We start from the raw sequence: 24,539 nt of genomic DNA, 5'->3' as shown, positions 1-24,539 counted from the left end.
TTAAGGGTGAATGGTGTGCGGTTTAAGTGTGAAGGGTTGAAGGCTGAAGGGTCAAACATTTAGGTGTGAAGGTTGAAGGGTTTGGAAGTGAAGGTTAAGGGATCATTGGTGAAGTTTTAAATGGTAGAGGGCTAAAGCTCTAGGAGTGAAGTGTTAAGTAATGAATGGGAAATGGTTTAGGGGTAAACGGCAAAGAGTTTAGGGGAGAAGGGCAAAGGGTTTAGGTGAGGAGGCCTTGTGGATGAAAGATTTAAGGATGAACATTGAAGGCTGAAGGTTTTAAGGTGATGGGAGAAAGGTTTAGGGGTCAAGGGTTTGTGGGTGAATGGTTTGGAGAAATGTGTTTAACAGTGAAGGGAGTTTGGGCTGTTGGGTGAGGTAATATAATTAAAAAAAGAAATTAGAGAATTAACAGTAACTTGTAAAAAGGGTAAGATAAAAAGCAGAAGTAGATAAATGACGGAAAAGTGACAATGTAGTATGTTTTGCATTAACAAGTGGCTTAACGGGGGAACATTGTTGAAATGATAAATGCGTAAAAAACTGCTAGGAGATCAGAGATAAACAAAAAGGCATGTATTTATTCTATACAGCTCTGTTGTAGGCCATTCTGTGGTCGTACCTGGCATCTCCTGGACTGGTTGCTAGGGGTCTTGTTCTTTGAGTCTTCTGCTCTTGCTTCACATACTGCTTGGCTTAACCTGGTCTTTCTCGTCTGTGGGGCCTGTCTCTGCCAGTTGTCCCCTGATCTGGGCTATGCAGGTGTTCTAGTTCTATCAAGGGTGGCAGGTGTTCTCTTGGCTATCTCTCTATGCAAAGGGGTTCTGTGGTCTGGTTAAGCATTCAAGTGCTGGTCACCTTTGTCTAAGATATGGAGTTTCTTTTGCTCCATGGGTTCGCCCATCTACTTTTCTCTTTTCTCTTTTCTTTTGCGACATCATGCACGCTAACCACTTCTTTGTGTTGTTTGTGTTACATTGGACCTCTCAAGAGAGCCTGAGGCCTCCTGGAAGTAACAATTATTCTGAAAGTGTAAATCTTCATGAGGCACTCTCTTCCACTTGATTTTGGACTATTCACTCAAACAGCTTTATTGGAGATGGGTTCAACGTGAAATTAAGACAATACTTGGCTTCCTCATGGATAAGTTACCCAAAACTGTCATTGTGGGCATCATAGATAATGAAGGAGGAACACAGGCCCACCAAATCTTCATTGGGCAGGGCTACTTGTTAGCCAAGCCCAATATCACAAAACTCTAGAGGGGCCCACAGTCCCCTACTCTGAGGGAACTGCGCACTGGTATGGACTGGTGCTGTACACAAGAGTGAATGGTACATAAAATGAGACTATCCCGCTAAACACTGTAGGGTGTGGGGACCATAAGTAAAATTTACAATTGCTTATTCTAGCTGTACAACTGTCCTTATGGGCCCTGACTGATAAATTCCCTCCCTTCATAGTTGGATTTTCTATTGTGCTGAAAAATGCAGTACTGCGAATGCTTCTATATATTCTACCACTCGCAAAATGTTTTCTACGTCGGCAAAATATTTTTCTTTTTCTCGATATTGCTCGGTATACTTTGGAATACCTTTTACTTTCTCTGTTTACTTAAACCAATAAAAACGTTTCGAAAGAAAACCGTTCCAAAAGAACGATGGTACACATTCAAGCCAAACAAAAGTTTTCCTAAACGTTGGCATACTCGATTTTTGGATCGCTCGTTTGCAAACTGGCTGTAACACGAACATGTTCTTAATCTGGTATACCTTCAAACTAAAACCGTTCCTAGGAGATTGTGATTAGTGCTTATTTACTATGGTTCTTGACGTGGTGTACTCAAAAGCAGAGAACTAGAGGATTTAGTAAATAAAGGCCAAATTAAGTTACTAACGGTGGCCATACAAGGATACGTGTGTGGACTGTAACTTAAAGGCTGTGGTGAGGAAAGTGTTCCAGCTTAGAATGCAAGGGACAACTCTGATAGAATCCTAATAACGTATACATTTGTTGATGGACTGAAAATATTGCTTTTCTTATATTGTAGCATTAATGTGGTGTTTCCTAAAGTCGCCAATAAGCATAAAGTTTCTGGCTTACTCGTGGAGTGCATGTTTGATAGGGTCTTAATGTGGTTAATCTATAAGGTAGGTGATGGGCAAAGCACACACGATTCAAAGATGTTCTACAAACATGGTTCAGTGAATATCAATGCGTATAAACAAAAATTGTTGTAGACATTGTTAAAATAGACGCAAAAGTGCAGGCCTACCATTTTAGGAGTGGTCAGTATAGTAAAGGTTAGAGTGGAGTACTTTGCATGTAGTTTGGTGGAGTCTACAAGGACATTTTTTTGAGTGTTCCCAAAAACAACACCGACCCAATTCATGTGGTCTCTGTTCATCAGTATATGACCATGCAGGATCATTCAGAGGTACAGAGGCACAAGCACTGGAAACACTTTTAAACAATCAGGGCGTGGACCAGGCAGGGTTCTCCCATACAGCACTATTTAGCAACCATCGTATAACATGTTGCATTAATTGGGCTTTGGCTTACATCCCAGCGCACTGTTCAATTGTGAACTCTAGCATTGAGTCTCCCATGGGACTTTTTGGAAAATCAAACTATCCCTTCTGGTTGAAGGGTGTTGTCATTGTCTTTGGTTAATTCTGGTGATTCTGAGATATGTGGTAACAGATCCTTGTCCTGACTACTGAGGAGTTATCAGCCACAAGTTATTTTATAGTATAATTTTAAAGTTAAAAGTCCTGCTGACTCCTGCTTACTAGAAGCTATGGGCCTAATTACAAATGGGTCCGTTTTTTCCAATTCCTATTGGAGTAGATGTCAGGTATACAAGTTGGGTGGCATTTACCTCATCTCATATTTACTGGGTGCATTAAATATCTCACCCTTTGTTAAATTTCACCAAGTCAAAGATACCAGAATTTTACAGGGAGTCTGTGTACGGTATTTACAGTACCGTGCACATTTTGGTGCTTTAAGCACCAAAATTCTCATGTTATTTCCCAGAACCTTGCAATAGCTGTTATTTATGGAACTCAATAAATATTGTAATCTGGTGCAATAGAAAATGCCTGGATTCTGACAAACTCACAATTAATCCCCATGCGGTGTATCTTCAGCACTGAGGCAAACGCGTGGGAGGTGTTCAGCCTACTCTTTCTTGCTGATTATGGAACTAGATGTCTAGGTCAGTGTCTCCTGAAATCTGGGTTGCGACCCACTGGTGGATTGTAAGACAATCTTGGGTGGGTCGCTAAAGTCCAAGCAATAAATAAAGATGCATTTAAATTCTGTATGTATCTTGTCACATTTACTGCACTTCAAAGATGGAGGTCAAATGTCAGGCTATGTTTTCTGATAAACAGCTGCCTATATTTTTTAACGTGGTGATTGGTGTTTGAAAAACTCCTCTCACTTTGCAGTCAGATAAAGAAAAGTAAAGTGAATTATGCAACAATCTTGCAAGGGTATAGGGAGTGTGAAAGAAAAGTTTGTAGGATCTAATTATTTTGTAGCACACAACAAACGTATGAAGCACATTTTTTGTAAACTGAAGTGTAATGGAAACAAAGATTTTAATGGGATCAAAACTAATCAAGGCACTTTACATGGTGATGCATAAATATTAACTGAAATCTGATTTCCACATACTATAATTTGTGTACAATATAGTTTCATCAGGAAAACTGTATGTATATTTAAATAAATGTAATGGCCATTTCAGTGGAAAATGTGCTGTCTCTAAATGACAGTGGGCTACCAAATAATGCTTTAGTTACATTCAAAAATAGTTCTCATCATGCCCATTAAAACTAGGTGGATCTCAAAAGTCTGTTGTTCTAAAAATTAAGTTGTGGTTCTAAAAAGTTTAGGAGCACTGGTTTAAATGTTTTGATTGCTGAGATCTTCTGGATGTAGGGAAGTTCTGTGGGTGGAGATGGTGGTAAAGCAAATGGGCATCAACAAAAAGCCATCCTAAGGAGTGCAGCAGTGAAGTGCTAGGTGTGCTTTACAGTAAAAGGGGTTGTGGATAAACACAGAAGGCCAACTAATCCAGATGGTGAAATATTTAATGGATACTGTCACACAAGTGAAATGATGCCAAACGAGTGAAATGACAGTTGCTGCAGCAGTCAGAGTTGTGACATGAGCCCTGCAGCCTTCTAAAGGCAGGTATATTGCCTCCTGTTATACATTTACACCTCATGAGCAAGTTAAGGAGAGGATAAACAATTAAAGTTGTAATCAGAGCACAAGGTATTCCATCAAAATATCCAGAGAACACCTTCCTACCCTACTACCATGAGAAAAATATATATTACCAAAATATCGGTAAGTTAAGTATATTTAAGAAGGCATGGATTTACTTTGCTTAAGTCTACTTCCATGTACCTTGAAGATCTACATACTTTTAAGGTATGTAAATGTGGAGTTAAAAATACCAAATCTATACTTAGATATATGAACTTACCTTATGTTACCAATATGTTGGTACTCATTGTTTTGCCCACAATATAATGTCAGGACGATATTTTAGAGATAACCTTTTGCCTTTTTAAATCAAGTCGATTTTTATTGAACTTTAACAAAAAATAACAACATCTTTAATTGGCCATGAATGAGAATACAGTTGTTGCTAATAAGATCACATAGCATATATTAGGTCTGATGACGCAGAAAAAGAGGATCCAACATATATTCACAAATCATGTAACCAAAAGCATATAATGTAGTGTGATTTTATTAAAGAAAATAATGTACGAGGGAAATTGTGCCCTCGGGGTAGTTCGCCATAATTGTAAACAAGCTTTATTAATCCTGAAGAATTGAAAATTGTAGTAATCCGTCATAATTACTAATGTATGCCATGATTTCTTACTGAAACTGTTTTATGCTTAGCTTAAATTTAGTAAAGGCTTTGGCCTAGTTGCCTGGTCTCAAATTCTAACTGCATGGCTTTTCCTTGAACTAATGAAACATATATTCTTGCTTGAAGTTGTATTTTTCCAGCAGAGATGACTAATACACTTATCTCCAAGGTTTCGTACTAGGCCGGTTTCATCCCCTTTGTTACAAGGTCAGTCTCTGCAGGTGCAGACAATGAAGGTACATATAGTAAAAATAATTGGCAAACCATGTTACAACTTGTGTTCCAAGGCTCCAAGGACAATGTATGCATAAATGAGCGCTAGTAAAAAGACAATTTTCATTGGACAATTTGAAGCCAACCTATGAACCCTCCAATGGAAGACCCTGCAGAATTTGGAAGGTTTCTTACTTAAACCCACTGGACAAAGAGAAGTCAGCCATTTTCCTCGATGCCAATTTGAAGCCAGATGCCAGACTCCATTTTGGACGACACCCTGATGCCCTTTTCTCTATCTGAGAGAAAGAGACTTTAAGAATTCTCACCCTAGAGACTTTAACTTTGATTTGCCCCCGTCTTGCCCATGAAGTAACTTTGCCCCATTCTCCTTGCCGCTGCAAGGAAACTTGCCCTTAACTTTGCCCCTTTGAAACCTGCCCCATGCTGATCGAACCGGTACCTGAGGGACGAAGTATTTTCTTGAATGCTGATTGTATTTGGTAAATATGAAAGGATAAATGTATTATGCATTGTGTTTTTCCTTTTAGGTACCAACTGCTATTTTGATAGGGTCCAAGCTAGAAGTTTGCCAAAATTGTGTTGACTAAATTCGTTTTGCATGAAGTCCCACATGCCAATGCTAATTAGAGGTTAGTCGAGGTATTCATTCGATGCACCATGCTAATTTGAAATCTTGTTATGCTGACCAATGTATGAAATTAGTCAAATACAGTTAGTTATATTAGTGATTTGCATATTAGATAACTGAATGTATCATTATCCAGATTTTGCGTAGATTGCGTTTCTTCCGCCGCTATGGACAACCAGTAATGTTCATATACATATATCATTTGGTTTTGAGACTTATATACATCGTGCTAGCTTTGTTAATATAGGGAAATAAATTCACTAACTTTTAATAAACTGGTGTCGTTATTCATGACTGAAAGGTCATGGTGCGCCAAAATATCAACTGACATTGATTTCTGATGTGTAATTTTGGTTTATTAATTGAGTATTAATTATTGATTACAATAGTTATTGATCATTGATTCAAGAGACCCGACTATCCTAGGATGAGGAGAGCCCGACTCGGTTAAAAGATTCACCGACCTCCAACGTGTCCAAGTACAGGTAATTAATAAGGACTGGACGCGTTATCAGGTCCCAAACACAGCATTGCCAGAGTGAAACTACCACCATCCCCCCCAAATAAATTATTCCAAGTCCGACCACTACGAAGAAGAATAGAAACATTCTGTGTAGGTTGCTTCTAAAGATCTATATTTCACCAACTCTTAATATCTTTGTAGGGAAATTTAATTTGAATCAAATTACGGAGCACTTCTGTTTCTTTTTTCCGTCAGTCATCATTAATTTAGAATGTATCACCTTCTTTCCCTATCTCAGATGGCAATAAAGGCTTAGTTAAGGTGTACCCTCATAATAACATGCACAGTGAGCTTTGGTTTATATATCTCCCACCCTGGTGTAACAGCATTTGTTGAGTGTGGTAAAGACCCCCTGAGTTTTGCCCAGCTCGTAATCTGGCCTTAATGTAGAGCTTCATTAAACGCAAACTTTTATTATTTGTCAGATTTTGTGTAAACCCCGTTGTCCTGAAGTTTGTAACATCGTAAAGGGTCTTCACTATGATGGAGTGAGATTATGTGATCCTTGGGACACTAGTCCAGCCCACACCTGGCCCCTGCATGCTCATATGTGGCTTGTAGTTGGCGATATGGGCTTCAAGACTGAAAGATTTAGGGCATGAAGTGAAGATGGATGATTTTTGCTTGAGACGCTTGAATATGCTGCCCTGTGCACAGTTGTCATTAGAGCATTGTAAGAGGCTAGACTGGCTTGTAGTGAGTACCAAGGGGTACTTACACCTTGCACCAGGCCCAGGTATCCCTTATTAGTGTATAGGGTGTCTAGCAGCTTAGGCTGATAGATAATGGTAGCTTAGCAGAGCAGCTTAGGCTGAACTAGGAGACGAGTGAAGCTCCTACAGTACCACTAGTGTCATATGCACAATATCATAAGAAAACACAATACACAGATATACTAAAAATAATGGTACTTTATTTTTATGACAATATGCCAAAGTATCTCAGTGAGTACCCTCAGTATGAGGATAGCAAATATACACAAGATATATGTACACAATACCTAAAATATGCAGTATAGTATTAGAAAACAGTGCAAACAATGTATAGTTACAATAGGATGCAATGGGGCACATAGGGATAGGGGCAACACAAACCATATACTCCAAAAGTGGAATGCGAACCACGAATGGACCCCAAACCTATGTGACCTTGTAGAGGGTCGCTGGGACTGTAAGAAAACAGTGAGGGGTAGAAAAATAGCCCACCCCAAGACCCTGAAAAGTGAGTGCAAAGTGCACTAAAGTTCCCCAAAGAGCACAGAAGTCGTGATAGGGGAATTCTGCATGAAAGACCAAAACCAGCAATGCAACAACGATGGATTTCCAGACGAGGGTACCTGTGGAACAAGGGGACCAAGTCCAAAAGTCACGATCAAGTCGAGAGTGGACAGATGCCCAGGAAATGCCAGCTGTGGGTGCAAAGAAGCTGCTACTGGGCAGTAGAAGCTGAGGATTCTGCAAGAACGACAAGGGCTAGAAACTTCCCCTTTGGAGGATAGATGTCCCACGTCGTGAAGAGTCGTGCAGAAGTATTTTCCCGCAGAAAGACTGCAAACAAGCCTTGCTAGCTGCAAAGCTTGCGGTTAAGGTTTTTGGGTGCTGCTGTGGCCCAGGTGGGACCAGGATGTCGCCAATTGCGTCAGGAGACAGAGGAAGCACCCAGCAAGACAAGGAGCCCTCTCAGAAGCAGGCAGCACCCGCAGAAGTGCCAGGACAGGCACTACAAATTGGAGTGAAATGGTGCTCACCCAAAGTTGCACAAGAGAGTCCCACGCCGCCGTAGGACAACTCAGGAGGTCGTGCAATGCAGGTTAGAGTGCTGTGGACCCAGGCTTGGCTGTGCACAAAGGAAATCATCGTGGAGTGCACAGGAGCCGGAGTAGCTGCAAAACACGCGGTTCCCAGCAATGCAGTCTGGCGTGGGGAGACAAGGACTTACCTCCAACAAACTTGGACTGAAGAGTCACTGGACTGTGGGAGTCACTTGGACAGAGTTGCTGAGTTCAAGGGACCTCGCTCGTCGTGCTGAGAGGAGACCCAGAGGACCGGTGATGCAGTTCTTTGGTGCCTGCGGTTGCAGGGGGAAGATTCCGTTGACCCACGGGAGATTTCTTCGGAGCTTCTAGTGCAGAGAGGAGGCAGACTACCCCCACAGCATGCACCACCAGGAAAACAGTCGAGAAGGCGGCTGGATCAGCGTTACAGTGTCGCAGTAGTCGTTGTTGCTACTTTGTTGCAGTTTTGCAGGCTTCCAGCATGGTCAGCAGTCGATTCCTTGGCAGAAGGTGAAGAGAGAGATGCAGAGGAACTCTGATGAGCTCTTGCATTCGTTATCTAAGGAAATCCCCAAAGCAGAGACCCTAAATAGCCAGAAAAGAGGGTTTGGCTACTTAGGAGAGAAGATAGGCTAGCAACACCTGAAGGAGCCTATCAGAAGGAGTCTCTGATGTCACCTGCTGGCCCTGGCCACTCAGAGCAGTCCAGTGTGCCAGCAGCACCTCTGTTTCCAAGATGGCAGAGGTCTGGAGCACACTGGAAGAGCTCTGGGCACCTCCCAGGGGAGGTGCAGGTCAGGGGAGTGGTCACTCCCCTTTCCTTTGTCCAGTTTCGCGCCAGAGCAGGGCTGAGGGGTCCCTGAACCGGTGTAGACTGGCTTATGCAGAAATGGGCACCATCTGTGCCCATGAAAGCATTTCCAGAGGCTGGGGGAGGCTACTCCTCCCCTGCCTTAACACCTTTTTCCAAAGGGAGAGGGTGTAAAACCCTCTCTCTGAGGAAGTCCTTTGTTCTGCCATCCTGGGCCAAGCCTGGCTGGACCCCAGGAGGGCAGAAACCTGTCTGAGGGGTTGGCAGCAGCAGCAGCTGCAGTGAAACCCCTGAAAAGGCAGTTTGGCAGTACCCGGGTCTGTGCTACAGACCCGTGGGATCATGGGATTGTGCCAACAATGCCAGGATGGCATAGAGGGGCCAATTCCATGATCATAGACATGTTACATGGCCATATTCGGAGTTACCATTGTGAAGCTACACATAGGTATTGACCTATGTGTAGTGCACGCGTGTAATGGTGTCCCCGCACTCACAAAGTCCGGGGAATTTGCCCTGAACAATGTGGGGGCACCTTGGCTAGTGCCAGGGTGCCCACACACTAAGGCGAACATTCTGACCGTGGCGGTCGGCGGTCGCCGCCCGCCAAGCGGTTCCCTCCGAAAGACCGCAGCGGTCATTCTGGCTTTCCCGCGGGGCCGGCGGGCGACCGCCAGAAGACCGCCGGCCGGCCCAGCGGGAAAGCCCCTTCAACAATGAAGCCGGCTCGGAATGGAGCCGGCGGAGTTGCAGGGGTGCGACGGGTGCAGTGGCACTCGTCACGATTTTCATTGTCTGCAAAGCAGGCAGTGAAAATCTTTGTGGGGCCCTGTTAGGGGGCCCCTGCACTGCCCATGCCAGTGGCATGGGCGGTGCAGGGGACCCCAGGGGCCCCACGGCACCCGTTCCCACCATCCTGTTTCTGGCGGTGGACACCGCCAGAAACAGGCTGGCGGGAAGGCGGTCGGAATCCCCATGGCGGTGCTGCAAGCAGCGCCGCCATGGCGGATATCCTGGGCCAGCGGGAAACCGGCGGGAAACCGCCGGCTCCCCTTTTCTGACCGCGGCTTTACTGCCGCGGTCAGAATCGCCCAGGAAGCACCGCCAGCCTGTTGGCGGTGCTTCCGTTGCCCTCCGCCATGGCGGTCATGGACCGCCAGGGTCAGAATGACCCCCTAAGTAACTTAGCACCCAACCTTTACTAGGTAAAGGTTAGACATATAGGTGACTTATAAGTTACTTAAGTGCAGTGGTAAATGGCTGTGAAATAACGTGGACGTTATTTCACTCAGGCTGCAGTGGCAGGCCTGTGTAAGAATTGTCAGAGCTCCCTATGGGTGGCAAAAGAAATGCTGTAGCTCATAGGGATCTCCTGGAACCCCAATACCCTGGGTACCTCAGTACCATATACTAGGGAATTATAAGGGTGTTCCAGTATGCCAATGTAAATTGGTAAAATTGGTCACTAGCCTGTTAGTGACAATTTGGAAAGAAATGAGAGAGCATAACCACTGAGGTTCTGATTAGCAGAGCCTCAGTGAGACAGTTAGTCATAACACAGGTAACACATACTGGGCACACTTATGTCCCAGTGACACATACAACTAAAACAACATATATACAGTGAAATATGGGGGTAACATGCCAGGCAAAATGGTACTTTCCCACAAGCATCCAGTCTCATTAATTCCCAAAGGAATATTTTCTGTGTCACAGTGACTCTCCGTGTAGATCTCAGACCCAGAAAGTGACAGTCTCCTTTCAGGCGTCCTTTATATTGAAAGAATGGGCTTGAGCTACTAGCTATAGCCAGCGTCCATGTTTAAAATCTTTTTCCCCACACTTTTTCACACACTTCTGGCAGAAGCTTAATTTGCAAATAAAATAAAATTAACCCTGGACCCCCAAATATTTTCTTAAGAGCCCCCTTACAATGCTGCTGAACGCCGTGGGGGTTTCTGATTTCACCTCTTACCTCTCTCCATCACCATCTTTTGTCACCTGCCTTTATGGCCCACTCTTGTGCATTCTTTGTCACTCCAGCTTTCTGCCTTTGTCACTGTTTCCTTTATTTCTCTCTGTCCTCCGCTCTTCTTTTCTGCCATTCTCTCTTTTGCTCTGGGTCAAAGACTGATTATGACAAATAAGCCCTGATCCACAGGTGCCCAACAGCTGCAAACACCAGATCTAAATAAGCACTGCTTAGCAGTCAGTTTCTTTAATACAAAAAACACCCTCGGACGTTCATTATGAGCGATAGCTATTAACATCCTAGGAATTATACTGTAACCCAGTATTGATCGGATATTGCATACCAACACTGGTCTGGTGGCTGCTTTTTGAAGCATTGTTTTCTTTATTCAATTGTATGTTGTAATTAATATGTTGATATTGAATTCATGGGAAGGGTTTAAAGGATATTCTTGTTTCATAGATGGTTCTTTAATTTGTCAATACTTTTTTAATGAATGATTCGTTGTCTTCCCAACTTCAGTGGTCTCTAGGCATGAAAGTTACTTGGTTTATCCCTCCAGGGGGTATTTCGCTAGCTAGCAATATCATTGCGACGTTCGAAAGGAGATGAGGAAACATTGCCTTTCTATGTGTAGGAAGTAATCATTCAGAGGTGTTTACTCTGTATATTCCCTGGCATATTTAGATATCAGTTACACTGTTTGCTCCCATCTCCAGTAGACGGAGTTTTTTCTGGCGTTGCTTTTTTTCAGAGTTGATCACTTTGACATGACGTTTCTCTTGCTGAGTTTATTGCATGGATTACAATATTCATCACCTCCATGTAGCCACCGGCAAAATACTCTGCACTGTATTCATGAATCAGAAAAAGGCGCTGCAATAGTCCTCAGAGTAATTCAACCAACTACCTGCAGTGATACAGCAATGAAAACTGATTGGTGTTGACAGCATAAGAGCAAAAGTGAATCCATCAATTGTAATCAGAACACATTTCTCACATCCAGGCATGTACTATACATTAGACAACGGTAGGGCTGGTGTGGCGAAAGCTCACACGCTTTATTGACATCCATCTGCAGGAAATATATGTCTTTTCTGGTTCAATTCACTCTTCTGAAAGTTATATCAATAATAAAGTAATCTTTGTTAGGCATGGATATAATCTGTTTCCTAGTGCTAGAAATAGTTTCAAATGTAACCACAAAAATGCCAGAACACAGAGCACATAAACAAATACAATGTGTGGAGGCTCCTCTTTACCGGGTGAGTGGTATGAAGAATGCATTGACAATGTCACTCATGAGATTTGTCATTATTAAGAGGGTGAGTTATACTTTCTCCTGTAGGCCTATGTCAAAACAATCCAGTCAAAAAAGAATTGTGACTTTAAAGCCATCAAAGTGATCATACAAATAATTCAGATAAGGCTTTCACGTTCGAAGGGATAATGGCAAGCATATGGAATATGGCAAGTTAATTAAAAATCACTAAGACTTGAAGACAATTATGTTATGGTCTCCCCTATGTCTGTTTGAAAAATGTGGACATTTCATCCATCATCTGGATCATTGTCAAAAGAGAAAGAAGTGTTGCATGCTACTGTGCATTGATCCTAAAGAAACAGAAAATTAAGAAACGTATAAAAATTATTAAGTATATCAAGGAGTCTGGACCAAGGATGAGGAAAGAACCATAGGTTGGGCAGTATTTTCTTCCAATTAATTACAGTATTTGGATTTTTCCACCTTAAATAAACTGAAACAATTCCATCTATTTACTATGATTTAGCATCAAAATGATGCTTCCTTAGCAAAATCTATTGTACAAATTTGTTTTTGAATACTTGAGTCATAAGAAAGATAATTGACTTAGCCTTCACTAAAGTAGTAAAGTTTCTAGTTGTTTTAAAGTACTGCTTCCTCCCCAGTCTGGATACCCACTAATGAATATGCCACACATAGAGCGATGTAATTACACATCTTTATTCTTTTGAGTGTAACTGCGAACTCAACATTCTAAACCAGCATTCACTGTACCACGTTCTAACACTTATATCATCGTGCTACGGAGGCTTTCAGGATCCAAAAAGGTTCCATCAGTCAGACTCACAAGACACAACATGCCCCCTTCCGATAAATAAAAAAATAAAACTTTTTACAACATATGCATATTATAATTCTTCAGTAAGTCTTGTTGGTGCTTTTATAACTCATACAGATCCAGTCTTGGGAAACTGGGAAGCAATAAGTGTCTATGATCGCTTTTGGTGAAGTAGGAGGAATGGTCATCTGGGATTCACCACAGGTTTTCTCTGATCCAGTCTTGACATTAACATCTGACAAGCATTGAATCTCCTGTTTGAAGTGCGAGAAATCTTGCATGATAGATTCTCCTGGAGGATGGGCACTTATCATGTGCACTTTGCTAGTTAGAACTTGAAAGTGCTCGGCATCAAAAGGGGCATCAGGTTTGCATCATTGTGGCTGATGAACAAGGATTTGATCTCCTGGGTTGAATACAATTTTCTTTGCATGTCGCCTTTCGTTAGCATAGGCCTTCATCTTCTGCTTGTGATTCAAGTCAGTTGTATGTGTTTCTGCATCAGTTTTGGATCTGATGTTGGCCCACTGAAGTAACTTGGTTGTTATGTCTCTCCGGAACATCATTGTTGCAGGGCTTTCACCTGTGATCAAGTGAGAGTTGAACAGTAAGCTTCTAAATTAGAATTCAAGACAATTTTGAGGTTGAACTTCTGTAATGCAGCATGCTGAACAGCTTTCTTTAATGTACTCATAAATTGTTCAACAAGGCTGTTAGCCTGTGGCCAAAGAGGTGTGCCTTTCTGATGCTTCACTTCAAGCAGGTTGAGGAAGCCTTTGAATTCTCTGCTACTAAACGGTGGGCCATTGCCAGTTTTCAAAATCATAGGAATGCCCCATGTCACAAAGATGCTATCTGATCTCTCAGTGACTCAGTCCTGAGTGATAAATGAGAGAATTGCAACTAATTGGAATCAAGAGTATTCGTCCACAGTCACCATCATGTGACAACCATTGTCAAGTGGACCGAAAAAGTCAACAGCAATCTGTTCCCAGGCATGCTTTGGCCCCTCTGACATGTTCACAGGGTGCAGAATAGTTTTTCGTGACAAGCAGTTACATAGATAACAGGTTTTTAATTATTTTTCAAAGTGTTCATCAATTCTATGATGTTCTTCATGAGCCAGTTCAACCACTTGCTGTCGGAGACTCTTCGTAATGGCAATTTGCGAACCTTGCAGGATAATTGTGTTACTGTTAGGTCATCTTTGACATTTTTGTATTTCTGTTACTCGCTGTCACTGGTAAGCGGTTGAGTGTCCATTTAATGACTGATGTGTAATCATATCTTTCAACTTTAGCATGTCACTATCTGGACTCATGGCAGTGACAATTTGTTCCAATGAAATGGCAGCTGGTGTGTTTGATTTCACAATGAAATTTATATAGGCTTTAGCAGTCTTAGATGGGGTACCATGACATTGTGTGGGCACTCTGGAGAAGTAGTTGGCAGGGTTCTGATCTTTTCCTGGCAGATGCACAATTGTGTGGTTGCACTCTTGCAGTTATAGACCCCATTGTTCAATTCATTGAGGCATCTTAGCTTTTGGACTGCCAAATACAGTCAGTAATGCTTGATGATCTGTCTCAAGATTGAAGGGTTTCCCATACAGGAATACATGGAAATGTTCACAATCCCACAGCACTGCTAAACTTTCTTTTTTCTGATTGTAGATAAGTACATTCAATCTGAGACAGGCTTTTGCTTGCAAAGGCCACAATATTTCTTTGCTCATTTGGCTATTGGTTGTGGTGTTGTGCAAGGATAGAGCCTAACCAGACTTGGCTAGAGTCAACAACTTCAGTATGTCACTTTGGATCAAAATATACCATTTCAGTAGTGCTTTCACTAGCTTGTTTGATTCTCTGAAAACTCTGCTCGCATTCATATGAGCAGTAAAATTGTATATTTTTTTGCGTCAGGTCTCTCAGTGGAGCACTCACAGTAGAAAAGTCTTGCATATATCACTATCAATCATTGGTCATGCCAAAGAATGAACGCAACATGAAACATCTTGAGGGGGACTGGCAGTTGACAATGCTTGTACTTTTGCAGGATCAGGTGCCACACCACCATCAGAAAAGAAATGGCCAAAGAAGTTTAGCTTTGTCTTTTTGAATTACCATTTCTCAGCATTTATCGTTCAACCAGAATCAACAAATAAAAAACACACTTGCTGTAACGCTTTCCATGTGCTTTCTGTGTAGCTCCAAAAAACAGAATGTCATCGCTATAGTTTAAAACATTTACCAAGAGTTGTCTGATATGTCTAATGACGTCTTGAAATATATCTGCAGTGGATGACACACCAAAAATTAGTGCCTGGTTTACAGTTTAGCAAAGTGTGTTACTCTGTCACAAACATGACAGATATCCTGTCTGTTGTATTACGATCCCATTATTGTCTATGTAGATCGTAATATGGTGGAGGGGATATCTGTCACATTTGTGACGGAGTAACCTGTCCGCCAAACTCTAAATCAGGCACTTAGGGCCAGATGTAGCATGCAATTTTGCGACCGCAAACGGCCCGATCGGGCCGCTTGTGATTGCAAAAATGCATTTTGATATGTATGAATTCCAATTTGCAATTTGGTAACTTGTTACCGAATCGCAAATTGGAATTGTGACTACATACCGATTCGGTATTAGGAAGGGACGTGTCAAGGACGTCCCTTCCTAATACTGAACGGCAGCAGTGTGTAGGAATGTTTTGGGACCGAAATTCGGTCGCAAAACATATGCATTTGACCACCTACTTACTTGACCACTGCCTACTCTTAGAAAATGAAAAGAAAACTTTTCATTTTTCTTTTTTAAATGCATCCCATTTTCCTTCAAGGAAAACGGGCTGCATTTAAAAAATAAAGATTGCTTTATTTAAAAGCAATCACGGACATAGTGGTCTTCTGAGCCCACCAAGCCACCATCCCTGTGATTATAGCTATTCACAATGGGTCGCAAATTGCGACCTCCCTCATGAATATTAATGAGGTGGGTTGATTTGCGAGCCATCAGGAGTCGCTAAATGAAACTCCTGGAGTTTCATACATTCAAATAACGATTACGTAGTAGCAATTTGCAATGAATCACAATTAGGTAATCACTATTTGGATACATGATACATCTGGCCTTTAGTCTTTTGTAGCAGAATAGACCAATATGTATAGAGAAGACTGTAAAGTACCTGCAATTCTCCTTGAGTTCCAATTGATAATATCCTTTGTTTAAATCAAGGCGAGAGAAGACTTTCACACTGTTTAATTGAGTTATCATATTAGCCATGTGCAGACCTGGGTGTTGTTCTTTTTCAAATTCTTTGTTCCTTTGATGCATATCCATATAGATTTGTACAGTTCCTTTACTGTCCTTTTTGGGCACTACCACTATGGCAGATATCCATCGCATCGGACCAGTTGAATGTTCAGTTATATCATGCTTAAATAATGATTCAAGTTCCTTTTAAACAGCTTCTTGTAAATGAATGCAATTCTTCTGTGTCTATGAACAACAAGTCAAACCTCTTCATTGGTATGCAATTGTACTTTCATAGTTTTAAGTTTTCCTAAACCATGAAATAATGAAGGAAACTGACTTACTAATTTGTGATGAGCATTCATATTATAACTCACCAATATCAATCCCATATCAGCAGACATGCTGAAACTGAGCAAACAGGCACTTGGGGGGTCATTCTGACCCTGGCGGTAATTACCGCCATGGCGGAGGTCGGCGGTAGCACCGCCAACAGGCTGGCGGTGCACCGCTGGGCATTCTGACCGTGGCGGTTCAGCCGCGGCCAGAAACGGAAAGTCGGCGGTGTACCGCCGACTTCCCGCTGCCCTTGAGAATCCTCCATGGCGGCGGAGCGCGCTCCGCCGCCATGGGGATTCTGACACCCCCTACCGCCATCCGGTTCCTGGCGGTTCTCCCGCCAGGAACAGGATGGCAGTAGGGGGTGCCGCGGGGCCCCCGGGGGCCCCTGCAGTGCCCATGCCAATGGCATAGGCACTGCAGGGGCCCCCGTAAGAGGGCCCCACGAAGAATTTCAGTGTCTGCTTTGCAGACACTGACATACGCGACGGGTGCAACTGCACCCGTCGCACCTTCCCACTCCGCCGGCTCCATTCTGAGCCGGCGTCCTCGTGGGAAGGGTGTTTCCCGCTGGGCTGGCGGGCGGACTTTCGGCGGTCGACCGCCGGCCCAGTGAGAAAGCCAGAATGACCGCCGCGGTCGTTTGACCGCGGAGCGGTCTTTCGGCGGGAACCGCTTGGCGGGCGGCGACCGCCGTCCGCCGCGGTCAGAATCACCCCCTTGATGCCGTACCTTAAAGAACATGAATGGGGTTTGCTCTTATCTTTTCTTGTGTTTCAGTGTCACTATAAATGAGGCTTTATTTTTCAGAGGCATCAATGCAGCCCATGTATACACTTTAGTTTTTGATGGCGTTAGACGCACTAATGGAGACAGTTCATTGTATTTCTCCTTAGGCATAATATTTATTGACGCAACGCAGTATAATGATGAAAAGTATTGCACAACCATCCATTTTCAGTGTAATCTTTAAACAGTGTTTGAATGACTTAGGTGCTTTCACATGTCAACTTTTCTTTGACTGGTATTATCTTCAAATACAGCCAGTCCAACATGAGCGCAATTCTATGGGGTAAACATTAACATTGTGCAATCATCTTCCTCACTTTCACTTGATACTGATACTGACAAACTTTTTTAACGATGATTTAGATGACGATCAACTTTGGTGTCGATTTGTCTCAGCTGATGTGGTTGCTTGGCCTTGTGGGCACACGTTTAATGTTGCTTCTGGAACGTTCAGTCAGCCATTTTGTCTACTTGCCATGACACTCTTACTCTTTCCTTCACCTTACAGAATGTTACAAAATGGTTCTCTTTACCACAACATTTGCATATCTGTCTTAAAGCAGGGCAATTACCTTTGTGTGGAAATGAAAATCTACATCTGAAACACAATTTCTTTTTCAGAGGAGACATAATTTTATGTCCTTCAGCTTTATGTTTCTGCTTACTTTTCATGTTCATGACTGACTCATTTTGGGCACTTCCGCCCTCCCTGTCAACAGCTTGCCGATCGACACACTCTTCAGCACTGACAACCATGAGAACTTGCTCCAGACTAAAAGTTTTCTCTCAGCATTCATTGTCTGAATGAATCTGACAAGCATTTGTCAATACTCTGAGAAGTATAGCTTCTTTGTCAATAAAATCATTGAATCTGCAGTGTTGTATAAGCATATCCAGTCTCTCAGCAAATTCATCTATGGTTTCACCAACTCTTTGTCCTTCCTGACTGAAAATATATCTTTTATGATCTACATTTGGTACTGTATTGAAATTGAGGTTCAAGGATTCTTTAATTTGACAGTGCGGAATTTCATCAGCTTGCAGTATTTTCTTTATAACTTCTTTGACACCATCACCAACAAGCTTTTTGAGATATTTGATTATCTTTTTGTTACCTGTTTCTTCCAGTGCACCGATGAAATCATCAAGTGTCTCTAACCAAGCAGTCCATATATCACCAATGATTTGCTTTTTGGTAGTATTGAAAGGTGGTGGTGGTTTCAGGAAGGTGGCAGCATTGCAACTGTTCACAAGATTGGCTGACACTGCAACTGGAGCTCTCCCTCAGCTCCCCTTGCTAAAAATCAGGATCTGTTCCATTCATGCCCCTACCCTGGCCACGCGATGTGCCCGCCTTGGGACATCTTTTATGGGCTCAATTGGCAGAACATTTTTCTGCCACACCACTCTTCGCTGCAGGTATGGACAGCTCCGTAATCACAACCCCAGGTACTTCTCCTGAAGTCACCCTCAGCAGTATAATTATGAATCTCTTTAATCAGTTTAGATAGGCAGATATTCCTTTCATGTACTTGAGTGGTTGTGCTTTCAGGCTCTCTTTTCACTCTCTTAACCCCTGGTTGATCTCTGCCTTGCAGTGCTTTTGACTGCAGCGTTATTACGTATTCTACCATTGCTAATTGCTGCACTTTCAAAATCTGGTTGTATCCAACTTCAGCAGTAACGCTCTATATGCTGGATAGCTCTACATTTCATAGCAGGGCGGTATCTTTCTTGTTCGTAGTTTCTTGACCACTGACGCATAGACTTTGCAGTAATACTTTCCTTATCTTCAAATGCTTCACAACTGCTGGAGTTACACTTTAGCTCCACATGCCCTGGCCGTCGGTTTGGCACTTCGACAAAGCCACACATGGCACGCTCAAGGATTTTGCTTGCACCATGGTAAACTCTCTGAGAGAGCACTGTCGATCTTCGGTTTACTTATCCCATCCTCATCACCAGTTGTAGTGTCCTGCCCAGCTTGGGTACCCACTACTGAAAATGCCACACAGAAGCGATGTATTGACACACTTGTATTCTTCAACATGTAACCGCAAACTCAACATTCTAAACTAGCATTTACTGTACCACTTTCTAACACTTATGTCATCATGCTATGGAGTCTTTCAGGATCTAAAAAGATTCAATCATTCATACTCACAAGACACAACAAGCATTTACACGTTTGTGAAAGTTGCTGTGTTAGTTGCCTGAAGCTATGATGAGACAGTCACAGATCAATCTACTCACTGCGTCTGCCTGTCGTCTGTCTGTTGGGACACATTTCCTCAACATGGGCATAAACTTCTCTGCTGTCAGTTCACAGTACTTCGTCATGTTTTTCCATGACTCAGTATCTCTTTCACCACTGAAGTTTGGCGTTATTTGGGATAAACCCCATGCACAGCAAGTGACAGTCTCAATGTCTTTGTGCAGTTGCTACACATCACCAGCCTCCTGATGCCCGGCACCCCTTGCGACAGTCATGATGACTTCTCACTAATTGTAGAAATGACAAAAAACTAGCATGTTGAGTATGACGGGATTGTTTAGATAAATAACCAGTGACAAATTCAGCAAACTTCTTCTATGTATCTATCTTGTGCACTTTCTTCGGCCCTCAGATTGTTCATGGGCGGAAGGCCCTCTGTAGAAAAACAACATCCTACACAAAAGAAAGTTACCACAGTAGCAAGTAAGAGCCAGGCAAATGCAAATAATGGTGCTTGCCAAGAGCCTTCATTGTCTGCTAGTCTGATATTTGCAAAACATGATTTTTGTGAGCTGTGCCTGTCACTCAAAAAACCGACCATCAATGGTAAAAGAGGCCTGCAAAGGCCGAGGGCATAATCCTAATTAAAAACATTAAAATGCCCATCAATGATTGCCGAGATTTGTGAAGAAGGGTTACCCGAAGGTCATCTCAGCTCGAAATCCTAATGATTGAGTGTGTCTGCAAGATGGATACATTTGGACTTTGGTCAGAGGGCGCAAATTGTTGATAACGGCAAAGCGAGGCCTTTAAATATCCCAACCTAATTAGAATATCAAAAAAATATATCACTGTGGATGGGTCTTGCAGATTGGATTTTACCCAATTGTTGCTTCCATTTGCATTTGAGTCCCATCCACACTGGGGATCATTGCACTGATAGATGCGTGTCCAAGACAGGCCAATTTGGAAATGGCAGGCACGTTGCAATGTGCAGCAAAATCCTCTGTCAAGAAAAAACAAAGATGTATACAAGTTACAAAGACTGAAGCGAAAAAAGGTCTCACCTAGGGCTGGAACAATATAGTCCTCAGATTTACTTTATAAAGAAAAACGAAATAGGAAACAAATCTTTCCTTCATCAACGTGGGAAAATACTATTGCAACTCAGTCCATTACCAAAGAGTTTACAGAGTAGAGCCAGTCAGTCAGTCAGTCAAAGTACTTTATTTCGATAAATAAATATCATAAAAAGGCATAAAAACAGAACAATCAAGAATTACAAGCAATCAACAATTCATATTATCTACAATGTTTAAGAGGAGGGTCAATAAAGTAAAACATCCTAGAAACATCATTTAACGTGAATCATTAATATTCTCCCAAATTCGCAGAAATTACATTTCCTATAAGAAGTTAATTAATCACTCAATTCATTACAATAAAATAATCGGATTGATGGCGAACTTCTTTTTCTTAACCCTAACAGCTCCCACTAAAAAACTAGCAACATGGAACATAATCCTAGGGGTCTGCAATAACTGTAAGAACAAGAGGGCAGGTTTAACCTGTATAAACCCCTCCTCCTTTAAAACTGGGAGCAAAAATTTCTTTCTTAAGGCCGCGTAATGATCACAGAATAACATAAAATGCATTGTATTCTGGATCAAAAAATTATCACAATTACACGGCGTTCCTTTTTCCGGAAGAGACCAGGTTTGAAAATGGCCAAGAGTTAGATGGATCAGGTTAAACCGAAAGCGTGTGAGTAGAAACCGGTGCAAGGGTTGATTTACAATAGACAAATATAATTCAGGGCCCACATAAGTACTCAAAATGATACTGGCCCGCACCAATGGTTTCTCATATTCAACTTGTTCTCTTTCTAAACATAACAGATCTTTCATCATGCTTTTAATCAATCCAATATCTTTAACAGTTATTGATTCCGGGGAATAAAAAAGATCCGATCTCCCTAATCTAACAAAACAATTTTTGATATAAACTAGCCACGCTATTTTATTTACTTTATCCAGCTGCAGGCAATCTTTTAAAATGGAATGGTTGAGCGGAATTTCTTGATTCAGCCAAATCTTTAGCCAGGCTAGAACGGGGGCCAGTTTGATCAAGTCTAAAATATAGCCCACACCCAATTCAGTATGGACAATGTGTGTGGGAGTAGACTGGGGAAGAGAGAGAACCGATCTTAGAAATTTATTTTCCGTGATCTGTATACTTTCCATAGAGCAATGGCCCCATATCGCACTTCCATACGTTGCTATTGCAAGGCATTTTGCTTCATAAATTTTTAGCAAACTAACAATTGGCCTCGCCCCAAGTTTATTCATAAAACCCCGAAGAGCAGAAGACGATTTTGCAAGGGCAACATTTCTATTTTTTATCTGGGGGCCCCAAGAGCCTTTCTCATCGAAAGTGATCCCTAAGAACCTGTATGGAAATATTGCTACTCTACACAGTTCTTGCCTCCCACAAGTAAAAATTTTGGGGAGTTTATTTTTATTACCCTTACCCATGATCATAATCTGGGACTTTTTAACATTAATCTTTAAATCCAGGGAAGTCATAAAAACCTCAAAGGCGTCCAATAATCGTTGAAGACCAACACCAGTACGAGAAAGCAGGACAGCATCGTCCGCGTATAGGAGAACCGGAATACCGAGTTCTCCTATCCGTGGGGTGTCCTGGGTAGCATCTTTTAGTGTGGATTCCAAGGCATTTATATAAATAGTAAAAAGGAGGGGAGCCAGAATGCACCCCTGCCTGACTCCCCTTTCTGAGTTAAAGTGGCTAGTGCATCGCCCCGCAGTAGTAACTCTAACAGAAACTGTTAGGTCAGTATGTAAATCTACTAAGAGGTTAACAAGAGCCTTGTCCAGTCCCATGTCAAGTAAGATTTTCCATAATTTAGATCGATTTACAAGATCAAAGGCTGACGAGAGGTCCATGAACCCCAGATACATGGAACCCTCCTTCGCCTTCGTGTATTTCTCTATTAATAAATACAAATTCAGGCCTTGATCTATAGTACTCCTTTTGGGTCTAAAACCATACTGCACATCTGCTAGGACCCCTTTCTCTGTTAACCAATCGTTCAATTTATTTAAGATAACTCGACCTAAAATTTTCACTGAGGAATCAATCAGTGAAATCGGCCTGTAACAAGATGGGTCTTGCCTATTACCCTTTTTAAACACTGGTATAATTATAGATTTCTTCCAAGAAGGCGGGATTTTATCAAATGCAAGATTATTAAAAACCTTGCATAATACCTTAGACCAAAATTTTGGAAAACTTTTAAAAACGTCCCCAGGTACCCCATCTGGGCCCGGGGCTTTGTTTTTTGTGGTTAAGTCTATAGCCCTTTCAACATCTGTGACTGAAAAAATAACTGCAACCTTGTCAGGGGAGATTTCCCCAACTTCATCTGCTAAAATTCCACCAGGAGGACCAATATTAGAGTATATCTGACTAAAGTGTTTTATCCAACCCTCATCTGGAATATTTGCCTCTAAAGGAGTGTTAGTTATATCAGAAAGAAAGGGCTGATTTATTATTTTCCAGAATAAACCACAGTTTTTTAGGGTATCTGGATCCAAAAGTTGGGCCAAGGCATTATCTTTCAGAGTCCTTTTCCTCTCTAGAATAGTTTTTTTATACACTTTCCTAGCATTTATTATTTTTAATCGATCTTTAGGAATAGTTTTTAATGCCTTTATTAATAAACCATGTGCTTTAGAGCATTCCTTATCAAACCATCTATTGCCCTCTAGCGCCTTCTGGCTAAATTTAGCCTGGAGACTAAGATTAATTTCTAAGCAAATCTGATCAAATGCTACTATAACCTCCTTGGGATCTGGATTTTCCGCTAGACATGTAGAGATTTCATCCTCCACTTTAGATAAGACCTCCTGAAAAAAAGTTTCAGGGACTATTTTTGTCCACTTCAATCTACGATTCTGGTCTTTGACTTTAAGGTTCAAGCCCCCACGCTCTGCACCTAATTTTAGAGAAATCAGTTCAGTATTCTTAAAAACAAGTACAACAGGATTATGATCACTAAAAACTGACACCTCAGTACAATAATTTAAAACACTATTTAACAAAAAGGAAGACAAATAAATGTAATCTATAATAGTACCATTTTCTTTGCCCTTAAATGTAGGGGACCTACTATTCCCATCTCCACAGCCAGACTCATATAAGTTCCATTTAGCGAGGAAAAGCTCAAGATAATCCCCCTGCCTGGTATGTTCTGGATGAGCAGTTGAGGAAAAGGGAGGGCCTTCCTCATCCCTCCTAATACAGGGTAGGGTACATGGATGTATGTTAAAGTCCCCTAATAATATTACCTCAAAAGTATTAACATTTATACTATAGACTGACAAAAATGTATCCAAGTCATCCAAGTTTTGACTGGTGCAATCATTAGCGTGCGAATTATAAAAATTTATAAAAAGAATCTTACCCTTATCCTGGGTGGAAAGCTCAACAATTAGACAATTTACTGAGCCCGAGGGGCATTGAGTTAAAATGCCTTTCATATCCAGTTTGAAAAGGCTTAATAAACCCCCCTTAGGTCTTCCTGCCACACTATTTGTAGCTGGAATGCAAAAATGACAAAAGCCATCTAGGGAAAAGCTATTCGTTTGATCCCAGGTCTCTTGTAAAGCAATGACGTCAAAAGATTTTAGTGTCCTTTCCCATTCGGCTATCCCAGACTTGCTCTTTAAGCCAGCAATGTTCCATGTGGCAATCCTGATGGACGATGCTGAAGACTGGGAAGAATTTCCCAAGACATTTGGCAGTCAATCATTTTCCTCCATAGAGGATAAGGCAGCAAACCGATTGTGAAGAGGTAAAGTGTTAACGGTCTGCCTGTAATTCAGCTGATGACGACTTGACTCCCCCCTAATTTGAGACCGGGACATATTCACAAATACATTCGGGGTACAGACATCCATACCTCTTCC

Source organism: Pleurodeles waltl, chromosome 1_2 (genome assembly GCF_031143425.1).
Source record: "Pleurodeles waltl isolate 20211129_DDA chromosome 1_2, aPleWal1.hap1.20221129, whole genome shotgun sequence".
Classification (NCBI taxonomy): domain Eukaryota; kingdom Metazoa; phylum Chordata; class Amphibia; order Caudata; family Salamandridae; genus Pleurodeles; species Pleurodeles waltl.
This window is presented reverse-complemented; position numbering follows the sequence as displayed.